The sequence below is a fragment of the Crocuta crocuta genome, unplaced genomic scaffold (assembly GCF_008692635.1).
Source record: "Crocuta crocuta isolate KB4526 unplaced genomic scaffold, BGI_CrCroc_1.0 scaffold53, whole genome shotgun sequence".
In the NCBI taxonomy this organism is placed as follows: Eukaryota; Metazoa; Chordata; class Mammalia; order Carnivora; family Hyaenidae; genus Crocuta; species Crocuta crocuta.
The window spans coordinates 2,042,732-2,051,929 of NW_027529432.1; the positions used below are offsets into that span (position 1 = coordinate 2,042,732).

The 9,198-nt window shown below is 44.1% G+C and overlaps 1 pseudogene; it reads left to right on the top strand.

Moving 5' to 3' along the window:
• The first annotated feature begins 4,726 nt into the window (after positions 1 to 4,726).
• LOC144227948 (nucleoside diphosphate kinase A pseudogene) lies at positions 4,727 to 5,993 on the top strand (annotated as a pseudogene).
• Positions 5,994 to 9,198: the final 3,205 nt, after the last annotated feature.

Below are 9,198 nucleotides of genomic sequence, written 5' to 3' on the forward strand. Positions count from 1 at the left end.
CTTTTTTATTGCTGAGAAGTATTCTATTGTGCGGCTATTCCACCATTTCTTTATTATTTGCCTATTGATGGACAATATTGGTTTGTTGTCAGTTTTTGGCAATTTTGAATAGAGCTTCTATAAGGATTGACACACCAGTTGTTGTATGAACTTAAGTCTTCATATTTCTGGAGTAAATACCTAGAACGGGAATGGCACCCGGGTGGCTCAGTCAGTTGATCATCTGACTTCGGGTCCGGTTTGAGTTTGAGCCCCACGCTGGGCTCTGCGCCAACAGCTCAGAGCTTGGAGCCTGCTTTCGATTCTGTGTCCCCTCTCTCTCTGCTCCTCCCAACTCATGCTCTGTCTCTCCCTGTCTCTCAAAAATAAATAAAAAATTAAAAAAAAACAAACCTAGAATGGGGATTGCTGGGTTCTATGACAAGTATATGTTTAACTTTCTAAGAAACCACCAAACTGCGTCCCAGAGTGGCTGTATGGGTTTGCATTCCTACCAGCAGATTATGAGAGTTTTAGTTGCTATGCATCCTTGACAACACTTGGTACTTTCTTTTTTTTCTTTTTTCTTTTTTAGTTTATTTATTTTGAAAAAAATTTAAATGTTTTATTTATATTTGAGAGCTAGAGAGAGAGACAGCGTGAGCAGGGGAGGGTTAGAGAAAGAGGGAGACACAGAATTCGAAGACAGGCCCCAGGCTCTGAGCTGTCAGCACAGAGCCTGACGCAGGGCTCAAACTCATGAACTGTGAGATCATGACGTGAGCCAAAGTCGTATGCTCAACCAACTGAGCCACCCAGGCACCCCTATTTGTTTATTTTGAGAGAGAGAGAGAGAGAAAGAGAGAGAGAATCCCAAGCAGGCTCCGTACCGTCAGTGCAGAGCCCAATCCCACAAACAGTGAGATCATGACCTGAGCCGAAACCAAGAGTCAGACACTCCATCAACTGAGCCAGCTAGGCACCTGATATTTTCAGTTAAAAGAAGTTGTGGTTTTTTGTTGTTGTTTGTTTGTTTGTTTGTTTTTTGCCATTCTACTAGATATTAATGGTATCTAGTTGTAGATCCAATTGGCATTTCCCTAATGACTAATGATGTTGAGCATCTTTTCATGTGCTCTTGGGAATCCTGAGAATTAATAAACCTGCACCCCAACTCAGAAACCAAGCTACAGTGCTAAATAGACTTATACGGATTCACATTTGGCCTAACATGCTGGAACATTTTAGCAGCAATGCTCAGCAGATGACAATTGGATTCAAAGCACATATGCCAGATCTGTCAAGCCAGCAAGCAGGCAGCAAGACGCTCCTGGCTGCTAAGCACTGTCTCCTCTGTTCCAGATTTTATGTAGAGGAAAACATTTTGTGCCATTGCCTTCAGGACGCGCTCCTTGTCAGACTCTACGTCATTCCTTGCCATGGTTTCCCCCCACCCTCCGGGGCCTCCTACTTAACATTCTCCCTTCCTTCGTTCCTTTGCTAAAGAACTATGTATTGAAAGCCCGCTTTGTGCCAGGTACTGAGCTAGGCTCTAGGGTCACAAAGTTGAAGATGATGCCTACTTACGGTAGGTTCACATTCTAACGGGGGAATTGACATAAAGCCGATTTTTAAATACAATGCGGTGAGGGCACTGATGCACCAGTGTTCCAGGCCTTTGGGGACCTAGAAGAGAGGGGTTCTTGAAGAAGAAAATGCCTGTAAGGAGTCCTGAAGAATGGGTGGCTTCTGGGCTAAGAGACACAAAGAGGGCATTCTGGGTAGGAGGGACAGCCTAAGCAAAGGCCTGGCAATAAGAAATAGCATGCCGTGTGTGCATTTCTATGAGAAGTTCAATTTTACTCAGATCTACGGATGGAGGTATGGAGTGACAGGACATGGAGTTAATGGAGACGGGGCCTGGATCATGGGAAGCTTGTGCTGATGCACTTGAATTTATCCCCAAAGCTATAAGGTACTTTAATTTTATTTAGTTTCAAACAAGATTTTTCCTTCCTTTCACTGATCCTTTTTTTTTTTTTTTCATGTTTTATTTTTGAGAGAGAGACAGAGTGTGAATGGGAGAGGGGCAGAGAGAGAGGGAGACACAGAATCCAAAGCAGGCTCCAGGCTCTGAGCACAGAGCCCAGATGCAGGGCTCGAACCCATGAACAGTTAGATCATGCCCTCAGCCAAAGGTGAACGCTTACAACTGAGCCACCCAGACGCCCCTATAAGTTGCTTTTTTTTTTTTTTTTACAAATAGTTTATTGTCAAATTAGTTTCCACAAAACACTCAGTGCTCATCCCCACAAGTGCCCTCCTCCATGCCCATCCCCCCTCCCCCCCACATCCATCAGTCCTCAGTTTTTGTCAGCATTCAAGAGTCTCTCATGGTTTGCCTCTCTCCCTTTCCCCCACCATTTCCGCCCTTCTTCTCCCCCTTGTTCCTCCGTCAAGTTCCTCCTAATCCTCCTATACGTGCAAACATATGATATTTGTCCTTCTCTGCCTGACTTATTTCGCTCAGCATAACACCCTCAAGGTCCATCCATGTTGCTACACATGGCCAGATTTCATTGTTTCTCATTGCCATGTAGTATTCCATGGTATAGATAAACCACATCTTCTTGATCCATTCGTCCGTTGATGGACACTTAGGCTCTTTCCACGTTTTAGCTATTGTGGAGAGTGCTGCTATGAACATTGGGGTACATGTGCTCCTATGCATCAGCATTTCTGTATCCCTTGGGTAAATTCCTAGCAGTGCTATTGCTGGGTCATAGGGGAGTTGTATTGTTAGTTTCCTTAGGAACCTCCACACTGTTTTCCAGAGGGGCTGTACCAGTTTACATTCCCACCAACAGTGTAGGAGGGTGCCCGTTTCTCCACATCCTCGCCAGCATCTAGAGTTCTCTGATTTGCTCTATAAGTTGCTTTTAAAAGTTAGATTTTTGAAGGCACCTGAGTGGCTCAGTCAATAAAGTGCCTGACATTGGCTCAGGTCATGATCTCATGGTTTGTGAGCTTGAGCCCCTCATTGGGCTCTGTGCTGACAGTTCGGAACCTGGAGCGTGCTTTGGATTCTGTGTCTCCCTCTCTACACCTCCCTTGCTCACACTCTGTGTCTCTCTGTCTCAAAAATAAATAAATGTGTGAGGTTTTTTTTTTTAAGTTAGATTTTGATTTTAGGAATGCTTTCCTTTTCTGCTCTGTTGATTCTAGCTCAGTCTTCAAGGACCATCTCAAAGGCCACCTCCTCTGGGAATTCCTCTCTAATCATCCTAACCAGAAAGTTTGGCTCCTTCCTGGGGCTCTTCGCCCATCTTTTGCACTTACTAATCAGTCTGCCTGGAGGGTGGGAACTATCACTTTGGGCTCCTCCTGACACTTGGCACAGAGTCAACACAAAAAAGGTGCTAATAAATATTGGATGAATGTGAATGGATTTGTGAATAGAAGTTTTCTGGGCAGCCCAGCTCCAGAATTTGTCAGATTATACTAGTGGCTCTCAAATTTAAGCATTTGTCGGGGCACCTGGGTGGCTCAGTTGGTTGAGCAGCCAACTTCGGCTCAGGTCATGATCTTGCAGCTAGTGAGTTTGGGCCCGCATCGGGCTCTGTGCTGACAGCTCAGATCCTGGAGCTTGCTTCCGATTCTGTGTCTCCTTCTCTCTCTGCACCTCCCCTGCTCACACTCTGTCTCTCTGTCTCTCAAAAATAAACGTTAAAAAAAAATTTTTTTTTTAATTTAAGCATTTGTCAGAATCATCCAGAGGGCTTGTGGATTGCTGCACTGAGCCCCCGTTTCTGATTTATAGGTCTGGGAAGGAGAAAGGGACTGAAAATTTGCATGTTAAACATGCAAAATAAGTTCCCAGACGATCAGGCTGCTGCCACTGAGGGCCACATTCAGAGAACCTTTGATGTGGCTGTGGCTACAATTCAGTTGCTTCTCACAGCCAAGCCCTGGGCTGGGCATCATCAAGGGGCCCTCATTGCTACTATTCATCACAACCATCTGACCGCCTGAAGTTTCAGCGGATACCTTCAGGAGATCTCCTTAGTCTTTACTTTGTCCCGTGTGCCACACCTTGGAGCTGGAGCTGGGCGTTATAGTGCCCCCTCCTGGTCCTTTTCTACCAGGGACTCCCTAAGGCTTCTCAGAGGGAGCGTGGTCACATGGGTTCCTTAATAGGCTTCTCTTTCATAGATTGAGTAGTTCCACCAGTAAGCCCCAGAGAGTATGACCTGTGAAGAAGCCTGGGATATAGCGTGGCTCTTCCTTGATAGGGTCAGAAAGGGGTCTTGTCCCCTTTAAGATCCACTGCTTCCTGGGCCCCTGCAGCTCCCCATCTCCCTCTTCCAGGGTGGGAAGGAGCCACTTAATTAACAGCTCCACTTCCTGCAGCACCTGGGGCTCTCCCTCCCCTGAGCCCCCGCCACCTCCCTTTGGGCTTCCCAGGCCAATTACCAGAGCCAGGCAATGGTCTTCAGCCCTCAGCTCAGGGAAGCTGGAGGCCAGGAACACTGACTGGCTCAGAGAGGCAGCCCTGGGGGTAGGAGCAGGGAGGGAGTGGTTCCTAAGGGAAACTATCATTTGATTGGCTCTTTCTCTCTCCTTCTTTGTGTGTTGGGTGTCCGGGTCACAGCAAATCTGTGAAACCCAGTGATGACCCAAGTGTGAGCCTTGTAGAGCCCAGCGATGCAACGGGCTCGGCTAGCGCTGCTCAAAGAGGCCTCAGAATCCTTCTGGGCTCCTCGGGCACCAGCAGCCCCAGAGGGAGTTGCAGCCTGAGCAGCTGGAAGGCTGTCTATCCCCAGGACTATGGCCAACAGCAAACGCACCTTCACCTTCGTTGCCATCAAGCCCTGATGGGGTCCAGCGCAGCCTCGTGGGAGAGATCATCAAGCGTTTTGAGCAAAAGGGATTCTCCTCGCTGCCAAGAAATCAATTCAGGCTTCTGAAGACCTTCTCAAGGAACACTACATTGACCTGAAGGACCGTCCATTCCTTGCCGGTCTGGTGAAGTACATTCATTCAGGGCCTGTGGTTGCCATGGTCTGGGAGGGGTTGAATGAGGTGAAGACAGGCCAGGTGATACTCAGGGAGACCAACCCTGCAGACTAAAGCCTGCGATCATACGTGGGGACTTTTGCATCCAAGTTGGCAGAAGCATTATCCATGGCAGCGACTCCGTGCAAGGTGCGGAGAAGGAGACTGGCTTGTGGTTTCAGCCTGAAGAGCCGGTGGATTAGAAGAGCTGGACTTCAAACTGGATCCATGAGTGACAAGAGAGCCAACCTGGGTGCCTTGACCATTCCACTCCCTTTCCCTCCCTTGGGCAGTAGGCCAGGCTCTAGCAAATCCAGTTATTTTTGAGAACTTCCTTAGAATCTGGAGGGGAACTCTTGGAGCTGGGAATGCTCCCTGTATTATAATATTATTGTGTTTTATCACTCCCCTCTCCCCAAAAAAGAATCTTCTGGGCTCAGCTTAGACCTTGGAGGCCTTTGTGAATTCAGTAAAGAGAGCTAATTTCTGCAGGTGGTGGCTGCAGTACAGAATCAGAGAACCTCAGTAAGGAGGTGGGAGAGACTCTGGAGAGATCTCTTTAGAAGGCCGATGCTTGAAAAGGATTCATGTTTGGACTTGGCTGGGAGACTGAGCCCTTAGAGGCTCAAGTGCGTCAAGAATCTTCCACAGAACCTGATCTAGACACTGGGTCCCAGGCCCAGCCCAGGGAGTCACATTGCCGGGGGGACTGGGGTGAGGGACACTCTGCATTGTACCAAAGATTCCAAGTGATTTTTGTCTAAATTAACGTATACATATAGAACAAAAATCTACAAACATACAGAAAAGTTGTACACCCACTTCCTAGGCTATCAGTGCAATTTAACTCTATTTGCTTCATCACATAACTGTTCACCCACCCATCCTTCTTTCCACCCAACAATTCATTATTTTTTGAGGCATTTCAAAGAAGCTGCAGACATCAGTGTACTTCCTGTGAATACTTCAGCATGTCCTTCATTAAATGGGAATCAATATTGATTTATAAGTTTTCAGTTTTGAGAGAAGATTTACATAAAATGAAATGCCTAAATCTTAAGTGTACACTTGCTACATTTTACCAAATGCATTTACCTGTGAAACCCAAATCCCTACCAAAATATGGAATATTACCAAAACACCAGAAAGTTCCCTCATGCCCCTTCTACTCAATCCCTGCCCTCACTTCTACCCTTCCCCCACCCCAGAGTTACCACTATCTTCATTTTTTTTCCATCATCGATTATTTGCTTGTTTTAGGACGTTATATAAATGAAAGCATATGGTGTATACTATGTTGTATAAAGCTTCTTCTGCTCAGTGTAATGTTTTTGACATCCATATTGGTGCAGTTTCTTCCTTTTAATTGTTGAATAATATTCTATTATATGAGTATACTACAGTTTATTTACCCATTTTTCCAATTGATGGGCATAACTAGTATGGCGATGGTGTTGTGGAATATTCATGACAGAGGAAATGCCTATGGTATTCTATTAAGAAAAATTTCAGAAGGTGCTTAGATGGGTCAGTTGGTTAAGTGGCCGTCTTTGGCTCAGGTAATGATCTCACGGTTCACAAGTTCGAGCCCCGCGTCGGGTTCTGTGCAGACAGCTCAGAGCCTGGAACCTGCTTCAGATTCTGTGTTTCCATCTCTCTCTGCCCCTCCCCTGCTCATGCTCTGTCTCTCTCTCTCTCTCACACACACATACACACAAATAAATTTAAAAATATTAAAAATTTTTTAAAAAAGAAAGAAAAATTTCAGGATAGAAAACATACGCAATATGATCATAACTGTGTGAAGAAAATAATTCTTAAAATATGCTAAAATGTTAACAGTGGGGTTTTCTATGCTCTAAAAATTTTAAATTAATTTAATTTTATTTATTTTTGTAAATAATTATAGATTTGTAAAAGTTGTAGAGGCAGTACAAAGAAGCCCATACACTTTGTCCACTGTCCTCGGTGATTACATCTTACATGACTTAGTACAATATTAGAACCAGAAAAATGCCATTGCTATAAAGTGTGTGTATAGTTCTGTATCATTTAATCACACGTGTAAATTCATGTAACCACCACATGCAAGGTACAGAATTGTTCCATCACCTCAAAGATGCAGCCCTTTATAGCCACACCCATCTCTTCCCCACCATCCCTAACCCTTTGCAACCACTAATCTGTCCCCACCTCTATAATTTTGGCATTTTGGAATGTTACATAAGTGGAATCATATAGTATGTGGCCTTTGGAGATTGGCTTTTTTCACTCAGCATAATGTCCTTGAGACCCATCAAAGTTGTTAGGTGTATCTGTAGTTCATTCCTTTTCATTGCTGAGTAGTATTCATTCAATGGGATAAAGAATTCCGCCCCCCTGATTGTCAAATTTCCTATTTTAATTCTTAGGGAAATATTTTAATTCTTAGGGAAAAGGAAAAGTACTGATAAGCAGGGGCAATGCATAGAGAAGCAATTCATGCCTTCAAGGAAATGTTGTGTTGAATTAAATAATAGAATTTTAGAATTGGAGGCCCTTGAACGTCACCTGGGTGAGTTTTTCACTTTGCAGGAATTCTTGCAATATCCTGACAGGTAGTTGTGCAGCCTTTGTGTGGATACTCCTAGTGACCGGGAACTCACTATCAAATAAAGCAGCTCATTCAATTGATAAGAAAATATGCTTTTCTTCCTGGAGTTTGGGCATAATCGAGAGAAAAACTTCTGTTATAGGTTGTTTTTATCCTGTCTTTGATCTTGTTTTTATCCCTGTCTCCCCTAACCAAGCCCAAGCAGCGAGCAAAGGCTGCAGAGCCTGAGCAAGCCATTGGATATGCTAGGTCCAGGAATGACATCTCTGGGGAGATTTCAGTATTCACTGGCTTAGAAAAATAAAAGGCCTTTTAAAATGGAATGAAATTCTGCATCAGCACACACACACAGATACCCACGGTCCTCTAGGAATAGTCTCCTTTCTGCATTGTGGGATTCCTCCCCAGAAGGCACTGAACCACTCACTAATCCAAGAGGAAAGCTCTCAGATTCTCTCCTTCTTCAGGTCCTCAGTATCAGACCTGAGATCAATTTCTTTCCCTTCAGCTTTCCTTGAGAATGGACTCTGATCTGTCCATGGTTCTGATTGTTAATGTATTTCCCTTGAGGGCAAGGCCTGGGTTCTCTCATTCATTCCTTCACGATAACTAATATATATTGAGCACTTATTATGTGCCAGGGAATGTGATGTCCTTACATTCAGCCTCTTTTTATTGTGGTTTTCCAGACATAATGAAAAAGAGCATAGATCATCAACATACAACACAATGAATTTTCATATAGTGACTATCTCCATGTAACCAAAACGAAGATCTAGAAATAGAACATTATCAGATTGGTTTTTTCCTACTTTTGAACTTTATATAAGTGGATCATACAAATTGCCTTCTCTTTTGTGTCTGGCTTCTATTATGTTTGTGAAGTTTATTCATATTGTTCTAGATAGTTGTAGCTGGTTCATTCTTGTTGTCATGTAGCATTACCTTGTATAAGACATGCAGTTTATTCATTCTGCTACTGATGGGGTATTTGAGTTGTTTCCAGTCTTCCACCATTATGAATATTGCTGATATAAACATTCATGTTCATATCTTTTGGTGAACATACACTTTTCTACAATATATAAGATATTAGATATACATAGGTTAGGTGAGTATGTTTACACATATACACATATACATTGGGTGGACTGTGGTGGACATTTTCAATTCCCATATCTTCAGATGAGAACACTGAGGCTTGAAGAAGTTGAGCTAGGATGTAGTGCAGCTGGGCTGCAAATCCCAACCTGTCTGGCATTGGAGCTCAAGCTTTCTAACCATTATGTCTTACTGCCTCCAACACACAGGCCATTTAGAGGTACTCATGATGTGCCAGACTGGTTGCTACCATTGAGGGAAATAAAAAGATAGGAAGACACAGTCACTCTAGAAGGAAAATGATGGCTGTTGGTGAAAGGCACATGGGTGTGATGAGAAGCCTAAGGAAAAGGGGGTCATTCATATCTTGGAAGATCACAGGAGGCTTCCTAAAGGAAAAAGCATCTAAAGAGAAAAGATGGGAGAAGATTCTGGGCATGCCAGGATGAAGGGAAGGACTGCCAGGCTGA